Source organism: Echinops telfairi, unplaced genomic scaffold (genome assembly GCF_000313985.2).
Source record: "Echinops telfairi isolate 266 unplaced genomic scaffold, ASM31398v2 ScPeMD7_8;HRSCAF=38, whole genome shotgun sequence".
NCBI lineage: Eukaryota > Metazoa > Chordata > Mammalia > Afrosoricida > Tenrecidae > Echinops > Echinops telfairi.
Genome location: NW_022103905.1, coordinates 16,935,639 through 16,947,487, shown reverse-complemented (window position 1 = coordinate 16,947,487; position 11,849 = coordinate 16,935,639). Strand labels below are relative to the sequence as shown.

The window sequence follows — 11,849 nt, the reverse complement described above, 5'->3', positions numbered from 1 at the left end:
TTATAAACTATCAAGGGCTCATGAGGGAGAGGGAAGCGGGAAGGGAGGGGGAAAATGAGGACCTAATGCCAGGGGTTTAAGTGGAAAGAAAATGTTTTGAGAATGATGTACAAATGTGCTTTACACAATTGATATATGTATGGATTGCATTAACAGTTGTATGAGCCCCTAATAAAAGGTTTAAAAAAAAAAAAAAGACCTGGCCTAATAACATTAGACACAGGGGAACAGCAAAGGTACTAAAAAAGATGGTGAGGAGGGTGTAGCATTCTTGGTTGTGTTTGATCAGTTGAACATATCCTAGAGGAATTACTGAGGGGTAAATGATGGGAAAACATGATAGGGCAGGAGAAAAGAAAAAAAAAAGAGGGAAGAAGAAAGTAAAAATGACACATATAGGTTTAAATATAGAAATTTATATGTAAATATAACTATATGACAGTGTGTGTGTGCGTATACACATCAAGGAAACAGGTGGATTTTGGGGCCTCTTAAATCTTATTTCAGTAATAGAATGATTTGTTTTAATAATGTGGCAATGTATGATACTCACCTTCCCTACATGATCACTCAAGACAAAGTGGGTGCATATGCAAGTGTGGTGAAAGCTGATGGTGCCCAGCTACTAAAAGGTATAGCATCTGGGGTCTTAAAAGGCTGTAGTTAAACAAGTAGCTATTTACAAGTAGCCAAGAAGCTACAAAATCCACATGGAGGAAGCGCACCAGCCTGTGTGATCATGAGGTGTCAATGGGAATAGGTATTAGAAGTTTAAAAACAAGCAATAAAATTGACATGAAGGAGCATGGACAATGTGGAGACCCAAATGCACCTGTACGATAGTCGGACAGTCCCTTGTAGAAGGGCCACCTGGAAGGGATGATATAGCTAGGGTGCAGTATAGCACTGATGAAATACACAACTATCCTCAGTTCCTTAATATTTCTTCTCCTTACCATTAGGGTCTTTGCTTGTACCTCTTTAATCGCATTAGACATGTGAAGGTTTTCGATGCATGAAAGCCAAGAAAGGAAACCCTTCATCAACAGTAACAGGGAGTAATGATTCCCTGAGGTTTTGGGAAGGGAGGGTGGGGGGAGGGCGGGGGAAGGGGGAAGTGATAGCAGTGATGACTGTATAACTCTACTTGAGTGAAATGAATAACAGAATTGTAGGTGAATTGATACACTGGCTGATGTAAGATATAGCAAAATGTGTATGTATAAGATAAGGGTTCCTGGGGGTAGGGTGGGAGAGGGAGGGATAATAAAGGGCAGCTGATAACAAGGAGTTCAAGAAGAAAAATGTTTTGAAACTGGTAACAATTGTACAATACTGCTTGATGTGATTGAACAATGGAATGTTATATCTGTAAGAGCTCCCAATAAAATGATTTGAAAAAAAAAAAAGACCTGGCTTACTGGTCAGACGGACACTGATGGGTCCCTTGAGAGTATGGCCCGGGACCGAAGTCACCCCTGTGGTAGAGTAATCAACCGTTTAAGAGCACGGGCAACATTTGTCCAACATTTGTTCAGAGATTTTAAGAAAGGGAGGAGGAAACAGGGACTAAGTGAGGCAAATGGTGGGACATTTAGGGGACTATTGCTTTCCATGAGTTGACGCAAAATGTGTATGAATTGTTGAGTGTAAAACTAATAATCTGTTCTATAACCTTTCACCCAATTCACAAGAAAGTTTTTTTTTTAAAGACTAAGATTATGAGAGTAGACAGAAATGCCGAGATTGAAAAAGAAGTTCCAATTATGTACTGTAGTTGCGGTTGAAATGAGGATTCATTGAGAACATCAGATAGGTGAGAAAAGCTTGTGGAGGTAGTATAATAAGATGTGTATAGGCTTGTCTACCTGCAAGGGAATGCCTCATTTTCTAGGCCATGATGACTGTGAGATGGAGTATTATGAAATGTTGATTGGAGTCTAGGAGGAGGAGCTGGGCATGATAAAGTGAGGCATACATTGGCTTCTTGATGAATTGGCTGATTGAACCTTGGATTTGGTATCGTAATTATAAAACTATAGATAGACTAAGATGATACAGAAGAAAAACTGATAACACTTGGTGAATGCTTATTGCAAGTTGACAGAATTTATTAGGAGCCCACTCTGTTGAATCTAGATCTTAGTTACTGGCATTACAGGAAGTGTGTTTTTATAAAACTTTGTGGACTTAAGTCTCTGAAATTTAAGAGTCTAAAATTTTTATTTTAGATAGAACATTATGGATTATGATGAGTATGAGGGTTTGGAATTTTTATCCTAATTTGAGTGTTTGTTGGGTATTTTTTTTTTTGCTCAGAATTGGTTAAAACTTTGCACCAACCTTCCAGCTCCGGATGGCTGGAAGATAGAAATCTGATGAATTTGGAGAGGAGGGGAGAAAGTAGAGTTCAAGAAACACTGATAAATACCTTATTGTTTAAAGTTGAAACTAGATGCTTCAGTGCAAGAATATGCTTGGTATTCCTGAGTGTGAATTGTGAATGTCCTGTTTCAGAAACAAATTGAACAAAAGAATGATCTTTGCATTTAACTAGCATATGTGAATGTAGGATATGTGTAGCAGAATTTTCTTTTCATCTCTCTTTGCTTGTCTTGATGATTGCAAAGGAGACACACACACACACACACACACACATTTTACATTTAGCTTCCAAAAAGTACAGACAGAATCATATTTATGAACTGAATTTGATATATGTTACCTCTTTCATAAGATTTAAATGGGATAGCCCATAAATGTTATGGAGAGATTATAAAGAGGTATGCAAATATTATGGAAATGATGCTTTTGCAAGTCTACTTTCATTTGAAGTCTATCAGTTAGAAATACATCTGGGTAGAGTGTATTTTTAGAAGTTGAGACTTACTGTATGTGTTTTTAGGGAAGCCACACCCTCTACATTCATTTGCCAACCCTCCCTTCCTCCCCCAGAGGGGTATGTGTGTTTTAAATAAATGTTTTATTGTGATTATTAGATAGGAGTTTATATTTCAGATCATTTATGTACTCAATAATTTAAACAACTTATCAAATCTCCTAGTGGTTTGCCTTGCCCCCCACCCCCTTTTTTCTTTTCTTCCTCTTTTTCTTCCTCTTTCCTTTCACCTAAGCTAACACCTGCCTCTCCTATAGCTAATACTGCTTTCCCTTTCCTCCCTGTCCTTCTCACCATCAAAGTTCATTTCTTTTGGTATGAAAACCTTTATTTGTTTTTTTTCATTCTTATAACAATGGTTTCATATAATATTTGTCCTTCCTTATAAAAAAATTAGGCCTTTTGTGATTTACTGACATTGCCTAGAGGTGCTTGTAAGGAGGAGTTGGCCAACAAATGTAGCCATGTATATTTGTGTAAAATTGCATATGAGAAGACCATTATCAAACCCTAGAAAGTAGAATTTAAAAAACCCCATAATTCCTCCCCATAACAATTGTTGCTACTTTTTAGTGCTAACCAATGAGTCTTTTTCAATTATTTTTGAATTTACATCACAGCATTTATATAGTTCAATATCATTTTAAAAATTAACTTGTAAGTTAAAAGGTATCTGCAAAGCAGACACTGCAACCGTGGACTGAAATAAAGTAATCGTGAGGCTGGTGCAGGACTGGGCAGTGTTGCTTTCTGTTGTGCATATGGTCACTGTGAGCCCGGACTCCGTGACACTGAACAAGAACAGCACATATTAAAAGAAGCAAGCTTGTCACTCCTATCAGTGCTATGTAGTCTTCTATTTTACAGATTGATGTTACCTTTAATTGCAAGCTGCTCTAGAGTTTATTTATCTGTATCTTTACCAGAATGTATTAGTAGACCAGAAGCTTTATATTTATGTGTTTTAGAACCTAGAACTGCTTGGTTCACATTAGGATTTACAATTTTATAACTTTGCCTTAAAGCATATCAAGAAAGCCAAAGGATTGCTAGATAGTTTGCTTTATAAGTGGACCAGACTACTGAATATATTTTCTGCAGCTATTTTCTTCAATTGAAATTGTATTCTAGTAAAGTTGTCTTAGTTCACTTGTCAGCTAAATTATGAAGATAATCTCATTACATCAAAGTGAGTATCTTGTTATTTTTGTTAAAACTGAACTGTCCCTATAGTAAGGTTAGGTGACTTTTCCCCTAGTTGTCATTGTCAGGGACTGTCTAGTTGGTTCTAAGTTACAGCAACCCGGGGCACACAGAAGGAAACACTGCCTGACCCATTGCCACCACACAACTGATGTGACTACCTTTGTTTGGGCTCATTAGTACTCCTAGCAACTGCTGTGATAATCCAGCTCACTGAGGTGCTTTACCAAGCATGAGGTTCTTTTTTTTAAATGACCTTCTGCTTTATCAAGCATGAGGTACTTTTCCAGGTATTGGTCTTGAAAACAAGAAGTTTTCAAGTTTCCAAAGTACGTGCGACGAGATCTTGACATTCTTGCATCGAAGGCGCATTCTGGTTGTACTTCTTCCAAGACAGATTTGTTTGTTCTTCTGGCAGTCCATGGGACTTTCAGTGTTCTTGGCCAGTGTCATACTTCAGATGCATGAATTCTTCTGCTGTCTTCCTTATTCACTATTCAACTTTCACATGCATATGAGGTGATTGAAAATACCCTGACTTAGGTCATAGCACAATAGATAGCGGATATCCAAGTAATAATAAATAATGAAGGTTGGTATTAAAATTTAGCATGATATAGAGGACTGTTTATAGTGTAGGTTGTTGCTAACTTGGGGATAGCTTGTTGTCATTCACACTTAATAAGTTGATTTTAGATATCAGAATTTAATTTTGATGAAGATAAAACCATAAAAATCAAACTCGCTGCCATCAAGTTCATGCCGATACAGCGACCCTCTAGGACAGGTTAGAACTGCCCCTCTGAGTGTCTGAAACTACCCTGTTTCCCCGAAAGTAGACATCCCCCGAAAATAAGACCTACTTACAGTTTTGCCTCTCGCTGAAATATAAGGCATCCCCCCAAAAATAAGACCTCCCCGAAAATAAACGCCCCCAAAGCTACCTTAACTCTGGAATGTAGCTGCGGCTGGAGCATACAGGAAGTACGAGGTCTCTTTTAATGTGTACCGTATTCTTCTTCATGGAAAAATAAGACATCCCCTGAAAATAAGACTTAGCACATCTTTGGGAGCAAAAATTAATATAAGACATTGTCTTATTTTTGGGGAAACAGGGTAACTCTTTACAGGAGTTAAAAGCCCATCTTTCTCCCTTGGTGAAAGTAGAATAAAATAAATTTCTCAATAGTCCATGAAGTTCAGTCTTAGCCATCACACTGTAGTAAAGTGGTGTAGCTGGCTCCAGTGGACTACTTAATGGAGGAGAAACCCTGTGTTCTTTGGCTGCAAAAGAAGTTCTAGAGCAGATGTTTTCAACTGGGGGCAATCTTGTCTTCCTAGAGACATTGTTGGTTGTCACAACTATACTAATGACATCTAGTAGATACAGGCCAGGGATGCTCCTACTAAACTCAACAATGTGCATAGGGAAGCTCTCCACACCCAAGAATTACATGACAGTCCAAAATGCCAGTGGTGATGAGGTTGAGAAACCCTGCTTGAGAGAACATTTGAATTTTTTTTGCTTTTTTATTTCGTTGTTTCTCTTTGCTTGTTGTCTCAGCCAGTGACTCAGCTTCCCATTGAGTTCTGCAAATACTTCCGTATTGTTACCCTGCTCAAACCTTACCCTCCTTTATGTACCCCGTACTGCACTTCTGAAAAATTTACCTTTTAATCTGTCTTCTACCGCTACCCATTCTTTTCACCATTGCCCATTCTTTTTTTCCAATTACAGTTTGTTTTGGGGAAGAAAAAGAAAATTGATTCTATTTGTCTGTAATAATAATTGAATGACTGGTAGTTTGTGAAGAATATTTGAAAACAATACAAAACCAGATGCCTATTAACCCAGAACCGTGGATTAGTAGAATCATAGCTTCTGTGGTAAGGTATTTTGAGATTCAACTAGTAGTTTTACAAATCCGTCTTTAGGATTAGTTCTGAGCAGCTTTTTACAACATTTTCTTTGCAAAATTTGAATTCCTGTCTTCAAAAAATCTAGTCATTTTTGTTAAAATGAATTTTGTGAATTCGGTGAGGGGTAACCTTCACGTCTTTTTGTTAACATCAACTCTCCCATCTTCCATTAAATCTTTGTGCTGTAGAGAGATCATGTAATTTTGCATCTCCGAATTTCCTGGAAGGAGAGAGAGCTATGTGGTTTGGGGTGTGATAGTGGAGGGAAGTTAGGTAATGAGAGTGGTTTGGAATGAAATGCAGAGTAGGGGGTACATAAGCTGCAGTGGAGTGGAGGCGGGAGTCGTTTCCTTTAATTTTTAAAATTTGTGTCTGTGTTTGAAATTTAAGAAAAGCTTTTCAAATCAATGTTTTGAAAAATTTATTTTTAACTTATCTAGAAATTTACTTTTAATATATCTTTTACCATTACCCGTTCTAGAAATTGAGATCTAGAGATCTCATATATGTACACATTTTTTATTTGAAATTGTGTTTTATAAGTGAGTGGTAGAATCCAGTAGATTTTAACCAGTGACATTTTGTATCCTTTGTAGTTGATTTAGTTTTTAATTTTAAAAAGCCACTTATTTTCACTGAGGTAGTTTGCTTTATTATTTTTACTTCTTAGAGACTAGCTTATTTTTTTAAAAGTGGGTGTGTTGAAATTAGCTTTTAGTCAACAGTTCCTCTTATCTTGAACTTTCACTTGGAACTGTTAGGTCTAGATACTTACTTCTTGAAGGGGTTGACTGAAAGGTTTCTGGTGAAGTGGGTACTGTGGCTTCAAGCTCAAAGTCACATGGTAGAAATTGCCTTTCCTAGAGTGCAGTGAAGGCATTTAGGTAGATTGTTGAAATACAAGGCATCACATTCTTTATGTCTGTCATTAAGGACAACAGTTTGCTAGTGATATTTTGTACTTAAGATCCCAGTGAATCTATCTCACATGTAAGAACTTTGGGTCAATAAAGCATGGTACCTAAAATACAAGTTGGTGACTTCAGTTCCTTAGGAAGGAAGTATATTTTTATGTTGAAAGTATCCTTGGTGTGCCTAATTTTAAAATTATTGAAGTGGAAGTCTGTTGAAAACAACTTGATTACAAAATTTTTTCTATGGAAATGTGCCAGCCCAAGCTTATTCTTATATGTCCTCTCATTTATTGTAATTGTGTTTTTCTGTAAATAGGAAGATCAGTAATGCCAACTTTTTGTAGATTTTCTTCCTCCATTCTAAAAAATGGTTGAATCAACTTTTAAGACATAGATAAAAAAAAAACTTGTTAGGTCTATTTGTTATATAACATTGTTATTCCCTCCCCCCCCAGTCCCCTCCCCCCCTCAGTCCCCTCCTCCCCTCTGCAAGGCACACACTGGTTGTTTTTACTATGATGCTAATGAAATTTTCATTTTCTCTCATATTCTTTAATTTAGATTGGAGCAGAAAATTTTGGATTCAGGGGTTGCATTGAATGGTTACTGGAAATTAAGGTGCTACCTACCCACGGAATATGGATAGTAATCATAATGGCTAGGATTTATGAGCTTCATATACAAGCACGCTGGGTTAAGCACTGGCCTGCTAACCAGGGGTGAGACCGGAAGCAGTCTGCTCTGAAAAGATTTACAACCTCAGAAACCACAGGGAGCAGTTTTATTTTTCTGATTGGAGTCACTATGACTCAGAATCGACTTGATGGAAATGGGCATTATATGCCAAGGGGCCCTGGTGGGACCTTGGTTAAAGTGCTCAAGCTGTGAGCTGAAAAGTGGCTGTGGGAGGAAGATGTGCCAGTGTCCTCCTGCAGAGCAGTCCCGTGACACAGCTCTACCTTGTTCTTCAGGGGCACTTTCCGTGGGAAGGGACGTGACGGGAGTGGGTTTGGTTTGGAATTATGTGCCAGGCTCTGTTCTGTGAGCATTTTGTGTATTAACACAAGCTTTACAGCATCTCTGTGAGAGAGATTATGTTCTCGTTTTAAAAACAAGGTGAGGTCATTTAGCCAAAGCCAGAAAAGTCGTATAGCTTTTAATTGTAAACCAGGATTTGAATATAGTTTGGCTCCAGTATATATGTGCTCTTAAAAACTGTATTACCCTAAGAAACATAGGTTTTAAAAATGATTACGTAGTGGGATTTATTTTTTATTGTATTTTTATTGTTTTTTACGTTGTGGAATTGTTCCTTTGCGTGTAAATTAGATCATTTTACCATCAGAACATAATGTAGACTTGTTGTTGGGGGGCACAGATGGTTTGTGCTCAACTACCAACTTAAAAGTTGTGGCCTGGTTGTTTGCTTTCTTTAAGGATTACAGCCAGGAAAACTGTAGAGCATTCTACTTTGTAATACTTGGGGTTGCCGGAAGTCTGAGAATCAGTTTGATGCAGTTGATGGCGTTTTTTTGTTTTGTTTTGCCTTTAAATATAAAATTGGTAGAAGTAATAGCAGCGGAATCAAACTTCAGGGGGGATAATGAGAATCAAGATCAGCCCAACAAGGCTGATTGTTCTTTAACTTAAAAAAAAATTATGCCAGTTCTGACACCAGCCACCACTTCTATGTCATTCTCTATTTCTCTTCTGGTTTGACCATCCCCTGCGGTGGCCACACGGAACTCTCAGGCCAGACTTAGTAGTTAAGTGGTTTATTAAGGAACACGGCACAATTTGGGATTGGGATCAGGATCAAAAGGTTACAACACAGGATCAGGAAGCATGGTAGGCAGAATTTCCCCTTTGGAGTTCAGGTCTCCTCTTGCTCCGGAAGGCAGGCTCCGCTTGGCTTCGGGACCCCTCTCAGGCCTCTTGTGCCTTCAGTGTTTGAGCCATGTTACAGCCCTTTTACAGGTTGCTTCTTGCTGCTGTTGAAAAAAACCCACAAAACAACCCTCTGTTGTGCATATATACACAACTTCTTGTTAATTTCCAGGCTTAGCCCCTCCCATCTGGTAATAACTTCCTCTGTGTATAGCTTCCCCAGAGTTCTGCCTTGAATTTCAGATCCTATATCCCAAATGCCTGTTTGGCATCTCCACTTAGATGTCTTACAAACATTTCAAGTTTATGCCCCAAACCAAACCTCTGCCCCGTGCCCCCCCCGCCCCCTCAACATACTTCTCCATTGTCTGTTCCATTTGAGTAGATGGAAACTTCCTTCTTGGGTTACCGGTACTTAGGTCAAAAACTTTAGTGGGAATAAAGAACATAGCAAGGGGAGCCTTTGTAAATGATATTTCCAGTGTGCACAACTGAACATATATTTGTAAAAAACAAAACAAAAAACCCACTTTAGTGGTTCTTGATCTTTTTCTCACCTGTGATGAGTAAGTCCGTCAACACATTTTGCCATCGCCTTCCAAGTATATGGAGGCTGTGACTGCTCTGATCTCCACCATCACTCCCCTGTTAAAGCTAATGCCCATCCCTGTTTGGTGATTGTTTACTATTCTCTGAGCTTCTCTTGTCTCTTTCCAGTCTGTTCTCAACATCACAGTCAGAGCGATCTTAAACAAAAAGCCAAGTTGTAAGTTAACTCCTACCACTTCTTTGGCCAAAACCACCCAGTAGCAAGTTGTACACTTTAAAATGATGCCTTAAAAGATAGTGGTGACATATGTACAAATATGCTTGATACAATTGATGTATGGAATGTTATAAGAGGTGTAAGAGTCCCCAATAAAATGATTTTAAAAAAATAAAATGATGCCTTATGTAATGTGATTTTTACCTTGATTAAAAAAGTGACTTCAAAAATAAGCTGCCGCCCCTCATTCCCTTTAGTGGCTTCAGTAATGCCAATGTTGTTCCTGTCTAAAGAAAGTTCCATGGGTACAGTCACTTTTGTGTGCGCATCTTTCTATTTCAAGCACTTAAAAAGTCCCTAACTTATAAATAAGTGGCCATTATGTATGTGTAAGTGTGGCAGGTGCTGTAACCAAATGTCTGGGAAAGTGACTAGCATTTCTGATGAGTCCTTTCCCTTTGACTTCAAAGCGAAAAGGAACTATCGTTTTAGTGCAGCGTTTGTAGGGTGGTGTAGGGTTACTAGATAGAATTTTTGCTACAAAAACTAAGTTGCTTCTTTTCCATGTCTGTGTGTCCCCCACCCACACCCCCAATGTAATTAAAGCACTTGCAGTGACTTCTGATACCAACGACTCAACTACTTAAGAGTTAGTCCCAGTTTAACTTTCTTGCTTTGGGAGATAACTAGGAGAGCCCTTTTCAAAGCTGTGCTCACTGTAGACACCAGCGGCACGTTCTGGTCTCCAATCCCCCTGGTGGTACAGTCATTAAGCGCTTGGCTGCTAACGGGAAGTTTGGCAGTATGAACTTGCGCAGTGACTCCATGAGAGAAAGACCTAGTGAAATACTTGTGTAAAGATCCCAGCCTCGGCAATCCAGTGAGGTCGTTTTACTTGTCAGTGGAGTGGCTGAGAGTCAAAAATCAACATGATGGCACCATAATACCTCCTCTCTCGGGTTCAGTAAGTTATTAGAGTGACTCACAGATGGCAGGAAAGTGTTACACGTTTACCTCTGTGGTCAAGACTCCAGACTGGTTTGCACAGTTATTCGGGGTCTCTGGAGGGAAAGGTAATCAGAATAAACCCAGGTTTTTAACCTGTGCCTGAGCCTTAGTGCTGCGGTGCTTATGTGTTAGTCTGCGAACCACAAGGCCAGCGGTTGAAACCAACAGTCGTTCCTCTGGAGAAAGGTGAAGTTTTCTACACCCTAAAGAGTTACAATCTTGGAACCCACAGAGGCAGTTCTACTCGGCCCTGTGGGGTTGCTGTGAGTTAGAACTGACTTGATGGCTTGGAGTCATTTTTTTGATCTGGAATCAGGAAAATTATGGGTCAAAATTCTGGAATGGGAGACTTGGAAGGTGCATAATGAGCTCTTTCAGGAACCTTATGTGGGAGGCTGGATTATTGTTAAAACTGTGGAGAGTGACACACATTCAAAGTGCCTGGCAGTCCCCATCTTTGAGCTGGGCACCACCTTCAAATCTCTGCTGTTCTAGAGATTTGGTTGCTATGCAGCACGTATGCTGCCCTTGTTTTCTTGGCGGAGCTTCAATTTCTAGCAGGGCTTTAACTAATTTTTCCCCTTCCGGTTACTGTTCTGGTTCACCTACATTTAAAAACTTTGGGTGTATTTGGTGTCACTTTGTTGGCCATGATTCAACTAGATTACACTCGTTCAAAGCTCAGCTTATACTATAGCACAGAGGTCCTCAAACTTTTTAAACAGGGGGCCAGTTCACTGTCCCTCAGACTGTTGGAGGGCCAGACTATAGTTTTAAAAAAAACTATGAACAAATTCCTGCACACTGGACGAGTTGGCTGCTAAGCACTGCAGGCCGGATAAATGTCCTTGGCGGGCTGCAGTCTGAGGACCCCTGCTATAGCAAAATAGTACACATCAAACCCCCTGATGGGTTGCAGAGGACCAGGCAGGGTTGTAGAGGCTGATGGATTTCAGCCTTGCTGAAATGTGTACAGCGCTTGGCTGTTAGGTAGAATTCATACCATTTCAGAGCTCTGCTGGTGCAGTGGGTAGTGCTCAACTGCCAACCCAAAGGTTGGTGGTTCAAACCCAGTAGCTATTCCAAGGTAGAGTTAATACCATTTCAGAGCTCTGAAGGTGTAGAGGGTAGTGCTCAACTGCCAACCCAAAGGTTGGTGGTTCAAACCCAGTAGCTATTCCAAGGTAGAGTTAATACCATTTCAGAGCTCTGATGGTACAGTGGGTAAGCGCTCAGCTGCCAACCCAAAGGT

The 11,849-nt window shown here is 39.5% G+C and overlaps 1 pseudogene; it reads left to right on the top strand.

Moving 5' to 3' along the window:
* Positions 1–7,740: 7,740 nt before the first annotated feature.
* Positions 7,741–11,849, top strand: part of LOC101644159 — a 5,963-nt pseudogene continuing 1,854 nt past the window's right edge.